Below are 6,000 nucleotides of genomic sequence, written 5' to 3' on the forward strand. Positions count from 1 at the left end.
GCATGTTGACCTAGCCCTAATTGAATCAATTCAGCTACAGCCTTTCATATCAAGAGCCTTATAGTGCATGATCGTAAGAGGTTACGCAGAGGATAGGAAATAGGAAGGGAACAAGAAGGAGAAATGAACAGGAATGGAGTTTAAATACAATCTAAGAATGAAGGAAGATATTTTGAATTCTTCATGAACATAAGAGCTAGCAGGGCCTTACATTTTCTACTAAAAAATACCAGACCTTTCAAAGGAGAGTCCGACACCCAAACCAACATACTACCCAAACTGAAAATAATTCACTATATCTAATTTCGACCCATATTTTGACCATATGTATAAATAAATTTAGTGCATTTTAAGTAAGAATTAAATACAAACCCCATTAAATAACATGACTTATAGCCATGACCCGCCCTCATTTCTTTTACATCCGTCTATGCCTTTTGATTTATGTATTGACCTTGGCCTATTTCCCCTTCCTTTTAGAAATATCTTTGGCCTTAGTCTATTAAATGCTCTATATTCAATACTTCTTATTCCACTAGCATTATTTATGCTAGTAGTTTAAGCCCTCGCCCGGGTAATGTCATCTTTTACGTGGCAGGTAGCTATAATAACTAAAGACATATCTAATTTAGACTATAATATATATACTAAAGTAGTAGGTATTCTAGCACTTTTACGATCTTTATAAATATATTTTAATAGCGAGAGGAATAAATATTATCTTTATTAAGCGCTAAAGCTTAGTTTTTATACCATTTTAGTAGTTTTAGGGGTACTAAAGTCTATATAGACCGAGCTATTATTTAATAGTGTTAATAGTCGTAGTTGTTATTAGTAAGGATTATAGTTAAATAAATTCTTAGTAATCAATTTAAAATCAATTAACTAAAGACCTGTTAATCAAAAGCCGAGTTTGATTATGTATAGACGAAAGGTTTCTTCCCGGATCGAGGTTATCGTATGAAGAAATTTATCCTTAGTAAATTTTTAATATCTAGTTATTATCGCAGATTCGATGACCTTATTATACTAATATTAATAAGTACTAAATACGCTAATATTAAGAGGCTATAGAAGTAGCTTGAATATGGTAATAAAGAAAAAAGAATAATGGATTTTTAAAAAATTTACTGAATTATCGTATTAATATAATCCAAATCGGTCATATAGAACTAATCGCTTAAAACTATAAATTTAACGAAATATCTATTTATAAAATTTTAATTCTATTAAAATACTAAAACGTTAGTTATATATCTAGAATCGGATATAGCGGGGTATTTATTAGTTTAAATAGCCTTAAATTGTTATAGTACTATTTATTTATTACTTAAATAATAAGTAATAACCTTGATTAATACTAATTCAAAAGCTAGTCTTGTTTAACTTCTAGATATCGCTAAGTAAAATATTATATTCCTCGTCGATCCGGGTATATTAATCGGTCTACTTTTCTATGACCCTTTTTTTTATCTATCGCTCAGCTTTATTTAATATTAAGGGCTTATCGGCGACATCGATAATATTAAGGGTTACGTTTTAAGAACCGGCGAGTCTAAGACTAGCCAATCTTAGGTAATAGGATTACGGGATCGGTATACGCTTCTTCGAGAATTGAATCTACTACGATTACGATTTATAACGCCCGCTTTATTGAAGTAATTAATAAACTAGTATAAAGTAGAGTCTTATATGGAATTAAGCTTATGATTATTAGATTAGCGTTAGAATAAAGGTTTCTTACCTAGTGATTCCGAAGCTAGTTATAAGGTACGTCAAATTCACGCGTAGTTTTAGATATATTAAGCTTAGATTACTATGATAGACTATCCAGTACCTTCATATTTTAGATATTAATTTTAGCGTTGTGCTTGGGCATAGTAATAGAGATATTAATAGTTGAAGATAGTAAGTCAAAATTAGTAAAAGATTATAGATTGGGTGTCGGACCCTCCTTCAGAGAGTCTAGTATAACTTAGTAAAAAATATAAGGCCCATTTATAAAGAAGAACAAATAATAAGAAGGAAACAAGAATAATAAATAAAGCTAGAAAGTAAATTTTGGAACAGTTTAAAAGAAGAATTCTTAGTAATGGTATTTTATAAATAATCAAAATAGTTAAAAATTAATTATTATAGGTTTTTCACCCTTCTTTTATCTTAGAATATGTGGTGCACCAATCTTTATCTGTATATAAATATCTACCATCTATCCTTGTCATTATAATAACGGCACATAATTGATTTACCATCAATCTTTGTTATTTAGGATGGTGGCGAATAAATAATTTATCATTGTAAAATAGTGATATCATATAATAGTATCATACTATTGTTTATTATATATATATATATATATATAATTAAATATAATATCCCCCCTCAAATCTACATAATAGTTTATTATTTTAAATAGCTTCTCTTATAAAATAGTAGACTATTTTAATATATGTAATCTTTTCTAGAATTTACGATTTTTACCTACGTTTTTAGTAGATAGAATATCTACCAATGTTTTAGGAAAACTAATAGTATAGCCTAATTTAATTTTATTATTCAAATAAGTAAAAAGGCTTCTTAGATATAAAACTTCTTTAGTAGCTTCTTTCAACACTATATATCTAGCTTCTATACTACTTAATACTACTATTTTTATAGCTAACTATTATAGGAAATCATAACATTGATTAATCACCGTATTAAAGGATAGGCTAAAAATATATCTAGATATAGATTATCTACTATCTAAATCATTGAACTAATCGGAGTTTTAGTAATTCTTTAGAATCTTTAGAGTAGTCTGTAGAGTAGCTATAAAATAAGCTTAGTTTTCTATATTCAATGAATTTTTCTAGATTTTCTAAAAAGTATTCAAATGCTTATTATATAGGGGTTTGAAAGTCTTTACCTACTACCTACTTTATAAATTACCACGTTAACAACTTTACCATTTTCTCTTCTTTTTATACCTCCCTATAGCTTTATTGTATATAGCTAATAGGCCTGCTCAGAAGAAAGAGAATAAGTTGTCCCTAGAATAAAGGTTCAGTATTATTTATATATATTTAAATAAGCATACTATTTAAACTAGATTCATATATAATTTCGGCTATAATTATAAAATCTTATATAATATAATGGAATGCTTTTAATAGCACTAGACCATAGAATTAAAGGCCTCGCTTTAAGTGCCCCCGGAAATTAAATAATCGAACTTCTAATTTTATATTTTTATAAGCTCGCTAGAATATAATCTATATCTATAAAAAGCTAAGTTCTATTAAACATAAATGAATAGATTTGACTATCTTTTAGCTACGTTAAAGGTATATAGTACTTAAAATTATTATGCAGAAATAAAAATTTCGATTGAATCCGTTTAGCGGTATTTAAACTTAAACTTATTAAGTCATTTCTTCAATTGTATACATCAGAAGGTATAAGGAGGATTAGAAGGTATTTAAAGAGTATATAAAGGTTACTTAGATAGTTATTCTAGTTATTCCGTAAGAGTAATTTAATATGCTAATATTAGATATAGGCAGACATTATAAGGCGGTACGGAAGGCTAAAGGTTATTATACTAAGTACTAAATTTGGATTTCAATCAAGGATAGCCTTAGGTTTAAACCTAACTTATTAGAAGTAAATAGGATACATAATAGGATAGTAAGTATTATTCAGTTTTGTAGATATATATATCTAAGAATAATAAGGTAAAAATACGGGTAGGTATAGACTTTCCGATATAGTGTATAGTTTCTTTTTCTAGGTTTCTTTATTTTAAATTTAATAAATTTAAGTTGATTACCTTAAATACCCGAGATTCGTTGGTTAGACTTAAAGAAGGTCTCTATAGTATATGATTTTAGATCACCCCGAGGAGATAAAACGATACTTTATAATAATATTTTAGAATCGTTACTAAGGCTATTTAGTATATAAAAAACAAAAAAGTTTTCTAGCAAAAATGTTTCCTTATTATAGAATTTATAAACAAGGGCTTTAACCTTATTTAAATATTCTCCTGTAGTCTAAAATTATATTAAGAGATATTACAGAATTAAGTTATAAACTCCTTTAGGTAATAAGACTCTTTTAGTCCTTTCTATACTATTTTAGTATTTATAATATCTTTAATATATATAGTAATAAGCTATTATTATATAATAGCTAAATAACAAAGAGGGCCTTGTTATTCCTTATGTTAGTAATGATATAATTACTAGAAGTAATTATTAATTCTTTCTTTCGTTAGGATAGCCTTTACTCGTACTACCTAAACAAAGTAGTATTTTATAGATAGTGAAAGTATTAAAATTATTATGATAGATTTTTTTACCCTTCTTTTATATCAAAATATATAGCGAATAAAAATTTACTACACTTCTTATCGGTATATAAATATCTACTATCTATCCTTATTATTAAAATAGTAGTAAACAAACGTTCTTTTATTATAAAAGTAATATTCAAAAATAGTGATATCATTTACTATTATATGTATAATCAAATATGATAAAGAGTAACTAATTCGACTATATAATAAGGAAGTTCTGTTTATAAAAAGGATTCGGACTTAGTGTACTAACTACTACAGGGTAAAGCCTATTATATATTGCGTACTACTACGTAATCTATAGCTATAGTTATTATAATAGACCCTACGTTATATATTCTCTTCTTTAAGATTAATATAAATAGTATATTAGACTAGGCCTAAATTAAATTAAATTAGCTATAGTTCTCTAAATATATTAATCTTCCGATTTAAATCATTAAACACTACCGGAAAGTCTTGAAAACGACTACTATTAAGTAATAATGAAATAGGTCGATCTATAGAATACTACCGATCTACTTCCGAAACACTAATAAAATAGAACGGAATTACCTAAGTAATGATACGCCCCTTTGTAAGTAAAGACTTACTTAGATACCTTAAAACTAGTTATAATTAATTAAGATTTATAAGTAAAAGTAGTTTATTGACTTTATTAGATTACCTACGCTAAAGGGGCCGCCTTCTTTAAATTTGTATTATAGCTAATAAAAGAGTATACTAATATTAGTACTGTAGACTAATCTAATCTAATAAAATAAATATTAATAAATTCTATTAACTATACTATTACCTATAAAGATTATTAATAAATTAATATATAGTAATGACTAAAATGGACTTAATAAATTAGTAAAGATAAAATATATAACTATAATTAAAAAAGAGATACCTTTATTATGATAAAATAAGATTTTATATTATTAGATCTCTTTATTTTGTCACGAAGAATTCACGATCATGGATCTAGAACCAGTTCTGCCGTCTCCCACCACCATTTATAGAACGTGGTTTGCATCATTTGAGTGATGCCTCAAGTATCACTACCTTAATTATTTCAGCGCGTTATTTCTTTTTTCTTTCTTTCTTTCTTTCCTTATATGTAGTGTTTTAGTTAAATATACTCTTTTTTATTACGACTTAGCTTATAATATAATACTAATTATTACTAAACTACCTTACTAAGTAGTATAAATATATAAATTATTATTATAATTAGTTTTAGTCTTACTTACCCTTACTTCCCGTTCCTTAGTATCGTAAAGCTAAGACCTCCGAACCGAACCGAAAAGATCGATAGAACTAACTAATTAATAACATGAATAGCTAATTCGAAGAAGACTCCCTACATAACTCGTAATTAACCGGGCCTTACAATTTTTCGGTAAAAATTACCAGACCCTCCTTCGGAGGGTCCGCCACCCACTTTGTAGTTGCACCCACTTTGTAGATTTTTTCCAGAATTCAACCTCACACATTCAAACATCAATATCTCCATCACCATGCCTAAAGATAACGCTAAAATTGAGATTCAGGTTGCTAAAGCAATAGATTCTTTATCCCAGCAATCTAAGCCTAATATCGCGAAAACTGCGCGTGTGTTCAACGTACCTAAGGGCCGGCTTCGGTATCGATGGAATGGTGGAAAATCCCTATTT

The sequence above is a fragment of the Penicillium soppii genome (assembly GCF_028829465.1).
Source record: "Penicillium soppii strain IBT 18220 chromosome Unknown utg000005l, whole genome shotgun sequence".
Taxonomy (NCBI): domain Eukaryota; kingdom Fungi; phylum Ascomycota; class Eurotiomycetes; order Eurotiales; family Aspergillaceae; genus Penicillium; species Penicillium soppii.